Genomic DNA, 13,111 nt, shown 5'->3' with positions numbered 1-13,111 from the left:
CCCTGCAAACAAACTCCAGACACACGCACCACCATGTGCATCTGGCTTAGATGGGTAACTGGGGAGTCGCACCTGGGTCCTTAGGCTTCCCAGGCAAGTGTATTAACTGCTAAGCCATTTTTCCAGCCCCATCTTGTAATTTTTAAAACACAAGGATTTCTATGTAAATGTACATATTGCACATGTGTGGTTTAATGAGGGATTAGGCTTGAACCTGAATCAAATTTTATATATGACTTTGTGTAGGATACTGCCCATATTTTGTCCCTGTTCTGTCCTTAGGAGACTATGCTGAAAGGTGAGGCTACAGGAGTTGGCTTTAAAATAATGACATTTGGACTGGAGAGATATCTCATTTAGTAAAATACTTGGCTTTCAAGCATGTGGAAATAAATGGATTCCTTGAGTTTACTGGCTAGTCAGTTTAGCCTGCTTGGTGAGTTCCAAACCAATGAAAGACCTTGTCTCGAGAAAGGTGAACTGCACCTGAGGCATAATACCCAGTGTGGACCTCTGGCCTGCATTTGTATGTGGGAAAACACACACACACACACACACACACACACACACACACACACACACTCACCCACCCCACTCACCCATCCACACACAGTGAGAGTTTAAGTCAGAACAGCTTGATTGTATGCTTTTTAAAATTTAAATGTTTATTAATTCCTTTATTTATTTGAGGGGGGCAGATAGAGGGGGAAAGACTGGATGTGCCAAGGTTTCCAGCCACTGTAGACAAACTCCAGACACATATCTCACCTTGTGCATCTGGCTTATGTGGATACTGGGAAACTGAATCTGGGTCCTTGGGCTTCCCAGGCAAGAGCCTTAACACTTCAGCTCTTATTGTATGTTTTTGAGTCAGTATTGTTTGGTTGGTTACCTGTCTGAAGCTGGGTGTACACCAGTGTGGTACAGTGCCAAAGTGACTCTGCCATGAGTGTGAAGTCACGTTAATGCTCACTGCAGAGCCTGAGAATGATCACTGATGATTGCACTGAGGATATTAAGTGGAGGAATTTTTCAGTGGAACAGTTGGAAAAGCTTGTTCCCGTGTGAGTGGAATTACTGTGGGGAAAATGCATATATCTCCAGCTGAGTAAATCTTACTTTGGGAAGGCATGTGCTAGATCCTATGGAAAAATGCTTGATCCTGCTTTCCAAATGATGAATAAGACTCTAATCCCGGGTGGAAGGTTTGGCCAGCAAGGTTGCTCTGTGTTTTGAAGGAATTCCTATGTAGTGTAGAAATACTTTGAGAGATTGTAAGCTGCATTTTAGGTTAAAAAAAAAAAAAACAACTGGCATATTATAAGTCCCCTTTTAATTCAATGTTAGCTAGTCAGGTTAAATGAAATTATTGAAAATGTTTCTTTAAAGTTTTTCTTCAGCAGTTGGTTATGAGCTTCCAACACTCATCCATACGGATTGCTCTTACAGCTTCTTTGATGATTTTGTGAGGAATGCCCTGGAGTTGGTCATGGCCATCAACCTCTTCTTGGGTATATTTTGTTGTTGCTATTGTTTTCTTGGTGTGTGTGTGTGTGTGTGTGTGTGTGTGTGTGTGTGTGTGTGGTGTGCATATTTGTGTGGGGGGGTGGGTGCACGTGCATGTGTCCATAGGCATGTGGTGGCTAGAGGTCAACATCAAGTGTCTTCTTCAATCACTTTTTACCTCATTTTTTTGGTCTTTCACCTCATTTAGCACGGGGTCTTGTGTTAAATGTAAACCTCACTGATTTTCTAGGCTAGCTAGTCAGCACTCCTAGCAGTAGGAGGACAGGTGTGCGTATCCACACATGGCTGCAGTGTGGGCATGTGGGATCTAGACTCAGGTCCTTGTGCCTATGTAACAAAGCACTTTACCCCCTGATTCATCTCCCTGGTCCTGTGTTTTGTTATTTGAGATGGTATCTAGGCAGCCCGGGTTGGCCTTGAACTCATATCTCATGCTAACTTTGACCTCATGATCCTTTGCTCTCCGCCTTCTTAGTGCTAGAATTATGGACATGAGCTACCATACTGGATGTTTCGCTCCTCCCTTCCTCCCTCCCTCCTGCCTTCGTTCACCTGTCTATTTAGCTATCTAATACTGTATTTATTTATGAGAGAGAGAATGCATGCACATGCATGCATACACACCTGTGCCTCCTGTGCTTGGAAAAGAACTCCAGACACAAAACATACGCGCCGCTTTGTGCATCTGGCTTTACAGGGGTAGTATGAATTGATACCTGGGTTCTCAGGCTTTGCAAGCAAGTGCCTTTAAGCAGTGGGCCATTTCTGTAGCCCCTTTCTTTTTTGAAGAAAGTTATAAACCAGAGACAATACCATTATTAACCACAAACATAGTTTTGTAAGAGACCTGAGATATTTGATTCAGTTCAAATTCCCAACTCATTTGTTGAATCAAAAGAAAGCATCAGTGCTTTTTTTTTTTGTTTTGTTTTGTTTTTTCAAGGTAGGGTGTCACTCTAGTCCAGGCTGACCTAGAATTCACCATGTAGTCTCAGGGTGGCCTCGAACTCATGATGATCATCCTACCTCTGCTTCCCTAGTGCTGGGATTAAAGGCGTGTGCCACCACGCCGGCAAGCATCAGTTTTTACGTACCCTCATTACAACCCCATGGCACTGTGGTTATATCAGTCAGGAGGTTCCTCTGTTAAAGTGGAATAACTCCAAATGCCTAAATTGTTTATACAAATAATATTTTCTTTTGAACTGTGCAGAGGAAGCACATTTTACTCTTTAATAGCTCTCAGTTGGACAATTGGATTATTGTTTTCCATTTTTTTGCAACCATCCTTATTTTTGTAACCACACAGAAACCACCCACAAGTAAGGGTGGAAGCAGCTGGGAGGGTTATGCAGCTTAGGTGGTGTTCCTGTCTTAACAGAATTATGCTGCTGGAGCAAGATACTTTCATCACATCACCTGCATAGTGTTTTATTATTTCACTTTACTTTTGCTGTATTAGTTTTTGAGACAGGGTCTCATGTAGCACAGTCTGGCCTCCACTGATTAAGTATTTGTGGATGACCTTTAGCTTCTGATCTTCCTGCCTCCACCCACCTTCCAAGTGCTGGGCTCACAGATGTGGGCCACCAAGCCTAGCTCATCTGTATTTTATGAAAGATTCTTCAAGTTAATTTGCAATTCAAAGGCTTAGTTTCAGGCTTTGATGAAAAACAATAATAAGAAAACTTGCCATGTTAGAAGCCTGAGAAAAATTATCTTAACTTATTGATATACATTCGTTCCCCCAAACCTCTTCTTTTGTGTGTGGTTTTATTCTATTAAATGCAAAGTAGTTTAGTGTTATTCCACAGAGGGCTCTGACTGTCCCCTCCAGCACATGGTATGCTGTGAGCCAGAAACTGAGTTTAACGTTTGTTTCTGTTCCTGCTCAGAGTTTTCAAATTTTGTTTGTAGCTGCGGGTCAATAAATATTTGTTGAGTGAATAGTCTCCTTGCAATGCCTATTAAACCTTTAGAGAAATAAATCACTTAAAATACATAAGTAAAGCTGGGAGTGGTGGCACATGCCTTTAATCCCGGCACTGGGAAGGGTGAGATGGGAGCATCATGAGGTTGAGCTCGGAATGGGCTACTTGCTAAGATCCTGTCTCCCTCCCTAAAAAGCAGGCAAAGCAAATAAAAAGAGGTCATTGAGATATGTCTAGCATGAGTCTTTTAATATGATACACTAAAATTTGAGAACTATTTCATATATTCACACAGGTACTTATTCACATACATGACTTTTGCATGTTGTTAGAAATACCAGAGTTTCCTAACATTTGTAAATATTTAAATAAATTTCAAAGTAGAATTAAAGATTTTTTTTAATCTTGTGGTTTATTATGGACTGCTTATTGAACTTTAAGCTCTGTGTGTCTTCTTGGGGGCCTGGTGGTCAAAGGGTAGTCTTCGCTTTTTCTGTCATGGAGTGTATAGACCAAAGGTAAGATGGTAACAATACTTTTTTTTTTTTTTTTTAGGATAACACATGACCTTAAAAAAGGTTTATTTCAAGATTGGTAGAAAAGAGTGAAAGGTTATGATTATTGACTTTTTAGTATCCCAGAAAAAATCTCACCACAAAAAGTTAGATGATGAAATATATTTAGTGGATGGCTATATCTTGGGGTTCAGCAGTGTATATTTAAGCCTGCATATTTACAAATTCGGTTTATGAACTCATCCACACTAAGAATTACTGGCAACCCCCAAATCAACACTCCTGCTTTCTTGTGAATACACAGAGAGGAAAAACAAAAATGGGTGGCCTGACACACCCAGACTTTAAAGCATGGAGGAATGGCAGTCATGACTTAGTGAAGTCTCATAATACAATAGTTTTTTGTTTTTTTTTTCTTTTCTTTTTGCTGTTCTCTCAGAGACATATGTCAAAACAGGACCAGGGATTAAAGTCAGAAACCTGCTTTGTAACTTTCTGCAGCCACTTTTAAACTTGCCTGCACTTGCCTATAAAACTCACCTTTCATAAGAATTCAAATGTCAGCCAAATCTGAAACACCTTCAGTGTCACTGGGGACGACACTAAACGACCAATTAGAGTCCACAGACCACAGTGGTGTTGAGTGTATTGAATGCCACAGAAGCGGTGCACATTATTCTGAGGGCATAGCCACAACAGACCAGCCCTGGTTGGGCAAGAGGGAAGTTGAGGGAAGGTCCTTCTGAAGAAGTGACATTTAAGCAGCATGGAGAGTTGTTTAGCAAAGAGGGAGAAGGAAAACTCCTCAGATCTGGGACAGGGATGAAATTCAGGCTGTATCAGCTATTTCTGCATTGCTGTGACCAGAATACACAGTAGAAACAAGGGAGGAAGGCTTTATTGTGACTCAGTTTCAGAGGGTTTTAGATCATCATGGTGGGGAAGGTTTGCTGGAGTTCACGGTGGTTGAAGCTTGTGGAAGCTTCTCACATCATGCTGGAGAGTAGTTCAGGAACGAGGGCCTGGGCTATAATCATGGAATATCCATCTGCAGTGACCTACTTTTGCCAGCCCAAGCCTCTTTTAAAGGCTCCCAAACTCGCGCCACCAGCTGGGGAATAAGCATTCAACACACTAGCTAGTAGTATCTAGCTCAGATTCAAACATAACAAAGTCACTGAGTAGGAAGAAGAAAGGCAAGAGGAAGAGGGCTCATGCACATTCTGGGCTGGGAGACAAAGTGTTTTTTCACTTAAAGCCATTGAGAAGCCACTAGAGAACATTATTCAGAGAAGTGGCATGGCTATATCTGTACTTTAGATTGGCAGCCTGATGGAAGATTAAAAGGTTTGACTCGTTTCTTCTGTGGGGACAGGTCCATAAGACAATTGAGCATGGGCAGTCTGACTGTCCTGCAAGCAGTGCTCTTGATATGTGTTCTTTATATGCACTTGTATCTTCTTAAAGAGCCACAGGGAGAACTTCTCATTTCTTGTATTACTAGACTGGTCTCAGTAAATGGAATTCACAGCATTTACTTATACTTTAATATTTTTTGTCAAACAACATAGATATGTAATATATACATAATACATAATAATATACCATACACACACACACACACACATACACACACACATCATATTTGCCTGTGTGTGGGGTATGTCAGGGCCTCTTACCACTGCAAACATCTGATGTTCTTGCCACTTTTTGCATCTAGTTTATGTGCTGGGTGTCTTGGGAATTTAACCTGGAGCTGGAAGGCTTTGCAAGCAAGTACCTTTAACTGCTGAGCCATGTTTCCAGCAACATTTTTTGTCTATTGGTAAGTCAAGCACTAGAAGGGAGGCAGTCTGTATAGGTGACAGGTGCATAGTTTGCACTTTAGTTAATTGGATAAAGGTCAGTGGTGATGCCATTTCTCAAAGGTCAGTTTAAGAGTCTTATTTCCTGGTTTGCCTGCCTGGTCTGCTTTGCGTTTTCCCACCACTGCTGAATGTAACTCAATTCTACCTCAGTTTAGAGTACTATGTTCACAGACAGTATTATGACCCTGCTGCTTTCCTGTGGAACAGCTAATCTGATTCCATATGGAAGCTGCATTTTTAAAAATATCTCTAATTACATTCTCTTTGGTACTCTATTGTTATATGGGGTAGAGAGATGGGGATATGCATAAGCTATGGAGTGTTTTTTGCTTAAATTTTTTACGTATTTATATTTTGAGAGAGAGATAGATATAGAGGGATAGAGATAGAGAGAGAGAGAAAGAGAGAAAGAGAGAATGAATGAGCACTCCAGGGTCTCCTGCCACTGCAAAGAAACATGCACCACTTTGTGCATCTGGGGAATCGAACCTGGGCTGGCAGGCTTTGCAAGCAAGCACTTTGAACGGCTGAACTGTCTCCCTGCTACTCCTCCCTTTTTTTTGTGACTAGAAAATGATACTTCTTACATCAAAATGTTGCTCTGCATTCTTAGAATCCCAATTTTAGTTTCTTAGAGAAGAGAGCTTGTGAACATGGCAGCTTACACAGTCCTTTTCCTTCAGATGGAAGTACACTAATTTCTGCAAGCTCAGTACTGAACCTTGACTGACAAGCTCCTGTTTGGCTTTAAGTTTTTTTGGCTTGCTTAGTAAATAATTATGAAGTACCTATGATTTATTTCAAGTTCCTTTTGGGTACTGGAGACATAACATTGTGCAAAACAGATTAAAAACTAACCCTGCCCTAATGATGTTTGCATCCCTATTGAAGATATGAGTTCATTCTGTGTTGACTCACAGTTAGAGTAGTAGTTCCCTTGGAGGCATGCGGGCTGGGGGGATGGATCCTCTCACACATTTGCACTTTGGAGATTTCTCCACTTCTTCCTGCTCTGGATCTTTTCCCTGGCTTCAGCTGATTGCACACTTGTGTTTTCTCTGTCTTGACAGTTGCAGAAGGAAACTAGGGTGTCAGGTCCTCTTAGTTTTAGAATGAGGCTTGAGAGCCTGAGATAAATCCCCAGTGAGGGCTGTGCTGTATAGCCTGGAGCTTCATTTGCATGTTCCCAAGAGGCTCTGAAGGCATCTGGCTGAGGTCACATGGTGGATCCATGGTGGCAGTGGATGACAGCAGGAGACTTTGCCAGTTGTCAGTCACATGCTCATCATCACCATCATCAAACCCTTCATTAACAGAGCACTTTGCTAAGTATGAATGAAATAATAATACTAAAATATTGTTGTTTCACTTTTGACACAAAATGTTTGTAGCAAAGAGGCAATAGGCCTAAAGATTGTTTATGTTTGAAAGAAGTTATTAGACAGCTCTCCCCCACCCCCAGAAATTCTTGGAAGTCATTGGCAAAAGCAAGGACAACATGGAATCCACCAAGATGAGAGTTAGCTAGGGAAGGAAGTAATATAAAGGGAGAAATGGCTAAAATGTGCAGACTGTCCAATAACAGGCTTGGAAAAGTAAGGCCTTGGATGATCATCAAGGATCTGACCAATAAAAGGACTTATGTGGAGTAATGTCTATGTCATGGGTGGAGTCCAGGGACTCTGTAGAGGCAGGAGGAAGGGCTGTAGAGAGAAGAGCTTTGAGGTCATGCTTGCTTCTTGGGACACTGGAAGCTGAATGTGCCTTTCTGCATAGAAGTATAGGTGAGCGTCGAGCACAGAGTAGACAGGAATCTTACAAATCTTACTACGTGGACTGGACATGTAGTTAAGCTGGAAGCATACTTGTCTAGCATTCATGAGGCTGAGTTCAATCCCCAGAGCCATATGAAGGGCAGACAGTATGGGATTCTGTCTCAATTTTAAAATAAACCTACTTGTAATATAATATTCTTACTTACAGTTTGAACTTTTAATTCCTCACATGAAACATAGGAGAAATTACTAGGCTGTCTTCCATCAGTGTCAGCTGTGGGGAAGCTTAATAATCTATTAATTTCTAGGTTCTACTTTAGATTCTCCCTGACGCTGAGGTCTTGGGAGTTCCATGGAGATCTCTGTTGTCCAGCACAGTTTTAGGAAAGCTCTTCCCAGGCACACAGGCCCATTAACCTGCTGTCCTGTTTTCCTTGTATTTTAAAAGAAATTAGGAAACCCAAATTAGAAAATGGCAATGGGTTTATTAAATTTTGGCCAAAGAGGGAAGGGACTAATTTTGCTCCTAGCCGTACCTATGGCCCTCTTTAAAAAAGAGTCAGGGGACCAAAGCTGGCGTTGCAACACCAAATGCACATTGACTGAGAGACATGGTAATTGGACCTCTCCTAGAGCCAGGGGTCCTGGACCATTAACTGTCTCCACTCTGTTTTAAGACAACATTTTGCTCAAGTCCAGGGCAAGGACAATTTTTTTTTGAAATGGAGAGGGGTGCTCATTATGTAGCCCTGACTATTTTGGACCTTGCTACATAGACCAGGCTGGCCTCCAACATGCAGATGGTTCCTAATTTTTGAAAAAAAAAAAAAGAGCCTTCCATTTTGTGGTATATAAGATTCCCACACATTTCAAGCCTGGCAGAATTCCAAGTGCTTTACTTTTTTTAAAAAATATTTTTATTTATTTATTTGCAAGGAGAAAGAGAGAGGTGGATGGGAGGGTCACACCAGGGCCTCTTGCTGCTGCATAAGAACTTCAGATGCATGCACCACTTTCTGCATCTGGCTTTATGGGTACTGTAGAATTAACTTGCAGACTTTGTAAACAAACAAGAGCATTTAACCACTGAGTCATCTTCCCAGCACCCCCCAACTTTACGTTTTTCATTGCTTTTATTTACCTATGGATGCATATTGTGTGCATGTGCCTGTGTGCATGTGTGCATATGAGGAGGAAGTCAGAGGACAACCCAGGGATGTTTTTCTTCTCTGTCTACCTTTTGTGAAGCAGGGTCTCTCTCCTTGTTTTGTCTTTTGTCATTACCAGTGTATCTAGCTAGCCTGCAGGCTTCCAGATTCTTCTGGCCCTGCCTCCCCATTGACAGTGGGACATTGGGACCAGAGTTTCATGGGCCACACTGGGTCTGGCTTTGTTTAAAAGGGTGGGAAATATGATGCAGGAGATTGAAAACAAGTCCTCATGTATGCTAGACAAGTGCTGTTGTAACAGTGAGCTACATCCCTAGCCCTTTCTAGTAATCCTACTATAGCTTTTATATATGCAATGGATTAGAACCCCGGAAGCTGGGACACCAGTGAATATCACAGTAGAGATGACTGGAGTTCTTTGTGGGTATAGAAGAGGAGAGAGATTAGCATTTGGTGATATGGAGGGCAGAAGAGAAGATAATTCTTTTGTTGCTAGAGGGATCAAGTTATCAGTATATTTATGTGTTTATATGGATAGGTTCTTGGAGGTGGAACATAATTGTGAATTAAGTTTTGCCACATATTAAGTTTCAGCCAGGCGTGGTGGCACACACCTTTAATCCCAGCACTTGGGAGGCAGAGGTAGGAGAATCACCATGAGTTCAAGGCCACCCTGAGACTACATAGTGAATTCCAGGTCAGCTTGGGCTATAGTGAAACCCTACCTTGAGAAGTAAAAACAAAAACAAAACAAGATTCAAACAATTCCTACTAGAAATTCCAATAAGATTATTTCATTTGTTAACAGGGTTACTCCTAGGATTGTGGGAAAGTATATTCATTTCAGGTGAGCTAATTTGGGGTGAAAGTGTAACTGAATCATCCACTGTATGACCAACAAGGTTACTAATCTTGTGTATGTCAGCTTCCCAATCTGAACAAATGTATAAAATGGTGACAAGTGTGGGTGTAATACATGTGGCCTTGTCATGAGATTCAGTGAGTGTTAAGAAGCTCTACAGTGTGCTCGGACCTGAGTTAAGTAAATTCCTTCTTTTGCTATATCTTCCTGCTCCTTACATACTTTTAGCAGAGTAGGCCTCTTGACGTTAGTGTGTAGAGCAATGGGAAGGAGCAGTGAAGAGTTAGACACACTGATGGAAAGAATGAGAGGAAAGTGGGGGGGGAAGCAGGAGAAGAGGTGAGATGGGGCGCTTCTGGGGCATTGTAGATCCAGGGAGGAGGGAATCCTCCTCTATCAGAAGGCACGAGGATGAGGAGACAGTATTGAGCAGAGTCCTGAAGGCCTTTCGGATATGCAGGAGGCCGGGACATCTGGCCAGAATGAAGGGAATTTGGGGTTGGGTTCTTGAGAGAGAACATTCCTTTTCGATAGCCGCTGTGGGAAATAAGATTAGGAGTAAACTAGAGTTGAATCAAAGGATTGCCAAAAAGCAAAGCCAAAGGGGTTAGATAGCTTGACCTTTCAGTGTCCTGGTGGGTGTGTGAGTTATACAGGAGGTCACTGGTGGTTAAGAATTTTAGGAAAGAGTGGCTAGATAGAGAAGCGGATTCTGTCTTCACAAGGGGGGTGGCAAGGGTGGGTGCTGAGGAGGATAAATGGGGTACTTCCTGCTACAGAATGGGCAGAAGTGCTGGGAGGTCAGCTTCTGCTCTCAGAAAGCCTGGGGAAGTGCCACGTGTAAGTAGCCGTCAGTCAACAACAAACTACTGATTATTCCTCTTAAGGCTTGGCCCTCATTACGCACTGAGCACAAATAGCCCTGGGATTGTTTCCTTTAAAGATGATAAGTGTGTCCGGTCTCTTTTATACTCACCCGTCCCTTGGCAATCATGGTTGGCTGGGAAGAGAAGACTTTGGAATCAGATAGTCAGAATTAAATACCTGTTTCTCCTGGGTCATAGAGCAAGTTTACAAGCTGAGTGAACCTTTCTTCTCTATGAAATGAACAGAACATATTTTAGTAAGTAGGGACATTAAATTAGATCGTCTGGGTAGCACCACTGAGTACATTTTGGTAGAGAAGCTTCAGAATTTAAGTGTCCTTGCACTGGAGAAAATGCTTTCTGGATGGGTGGTTGCTTTGGCTTCAGAGGCAAACTAAACACCTCTAAGACTAAACACAGCCTAAGGCCACAAGCGTCCCACAGGTCTTGGTTTTCACTAGCATCTTACTGTGTACTTGGAAGGGCAACATTCATGATAGGCACAGTGATGTTTGTTACATTGGCAAGATCTCAGCAAAAGGTCTTCTCAAGAGGCCAAATAAAATTCATGTGAAGTACTAAGACAGTGTGATGAGGTCTGGGGAAAACTCAGCTGAGGTCCAAGTTTTGTCATAGTGTGACATGACAGGTTATCCTGTTTACATGTATTCATTTGCCAAAATTTACCCTTTTGTGTAGACCGTGTGTAGCATATCTCCAAGCCCAGTATAGACGTGAGTATGGAGCTGTCCCTCTCAAACACACTGCTCCTGTAGCTTGGCATTTCGTAAGTAGATATTATTAAAAGGAGAGAACAGTAAGCAAAAACTATTCGCATGTAGCCCGGAATTAATTTTGTATATACTTCATGACTTTCTGACCAGAATCGTGATAATTTTCCTGAGTAATCCGAACAGTAGGGAGCAGTAATAGTGGGTCTTTCTCTAGACTTCCCCTTCCTTTTTACCCTCCCTCCCTCCCTTCCTCTCTCTCTTCCTTTCTTTCTGTATTTTTCTTTCTCTCTCCCTTTCCCTCTTTCTCTCCCTCCCTCCCTTCTTTCTTTCCTTCCTCTCGCCCTCCCTTTAACCTCCTTGCTTCCTTCCTTCTTTCCTTCTTTCTTTCCTCCCTCCCTCCCTCCCTCCCTCCCTCCCTCCCTCCCTCCCTCCCTCCCTCCCTCCCTCCCTCCCTCCCTTCCTTCCTTCCTTCCTTCCTTCCTTCCTTCCTTGCATGCTTGTAGGGTCTCACTTTAGCCCAGGCTGATCTGGAATTCACTATGTAGTCTCAAGGTAGCCTCTAACTCTCAGTGATCCTCCTACCTCTGTTTCCCAAGTGCTGGGATTCAAGGCATGTACCATCATATCTCGCTTCTTTAGTTCTTATAGAGTGTCATATAACTGAGACTGGTCTTGAACTTGCTATGTAGCCAAAGATAACCTTGAACTTCTAATCCTCCTGTCTCCATCTTACAAGTGGTTGGGATTACAGGCATGTGGCACCATGCTTAGTTTATGAAATGCTGAATATCAAGCTCAGGGCCTCTGTATGCTAGGTAGGCACTCCATCAATTGAGCTACATCTCCAGCCCCTAGCAGGTCTTTTTTATAGGTCAAATCTCTGGCTTACAGAAAGTTTCTGTATTCTTTTGAGTCCAACTTTTACACCAGTGAAGATAAGAGAAACTGGACCAAGTCTTTAGTTAGACTGGAGGAGAGTGAAAGATTGAAATTTTTTTTCACAGATGCTGAATCAAAGTCCAAATGTGTTGTGGCAAGCAGTGCTGGGACATAGCATGGTAGACCTGGTTAACGCTATCATAGGTGCTTCAGAGCCCATAGGATGGCAGAACCAGGTATTGAGGGAAGCAGTAGGAATAACAGTTGGTAATTTAAACTGTATGTGTATATATATGTGTGTGTGTGTGTGTGTGTGTGTGTGTGTGTGTGTGTGTGTGTGTATATATATATATATATATATATATATATATATATATATATGGTATCTTTCATATAAATTTTATATTTTATATAATATTTTATATATTTTGTATAATATATGTATTTATATAATAAAATATTATGTATATAATTTTTAAAATTTATTTATTTGACAGAGAAAAAAGGAGAGAGAGAAAATGGGCATGCCAGGGCCTCTAGCCACTGCAGACAAACTGCAGATGTGTGTGCTCCCTGGTGCATCTGGCTAACATGAATCATGGCGAATGAAACCTGGGTCCTTTGGCTTTGCAGGCAAACGCTTTAACTGCTAAGCCATCCCTCCAGCTCTATTTATATTTATTTGAGAGAGAGAAAGAGGGAGAGGGCCGGGGGAGACAAGGAGAGAGAATGGGCATGCCAGGGCCTTCAGCCACTACAAACAAACTCCAGGTGCATGTGCCACCTTGGGCATATGGCTTATGTGTGTCCTGGGGAATCTAACCTGAGTCCTTTGGCTTTGCAGACAAAGAGCCTTAACTGCTAAACCCTCTCTCTAGCCCCACAATTGGGAATTTAAAAGGAGACTGTATTTGAGGTTATAACTCATACAAAGGTATGTGTCATATGGATAAAAAATAAAATGTATCAAGGGAAACATGAGATT

At 42.0% G+C, this 13,111-nt stretch overlaps 1 protein-coding gene across 2 annotated transcripts in view; it reads left to right on the top strand.

Moving 5' to 3' along the window:
- Window positions 1–13,111, top strand: part of Arhgap42 (Rho GTPase activating protein 42) — a 297,464-nt gene that overhangs the window by 89,758 nt on the left and 194,595 nt on the right. The window lies entirely within an intron of this gene.

The sequence above is a fragment of the Jaculus jaculus genome, chromosome 3 (assembly GCF_020740685.1).
Source record: "Jaculus jaculus isolate mJacJac1 chromosome 3, mJacJac1.mat.Y.cur, whole genome shotgun sequence".
Lineage (NCBI taxonomy): Eukaryota > Metazoa > Chordata > Mammalia > Rodentia > Dipodidae > Jaculus > Jaculus jaculus.
This window is presented reverse-complemented; position numbering and strand designations above follow the sequence as displayed.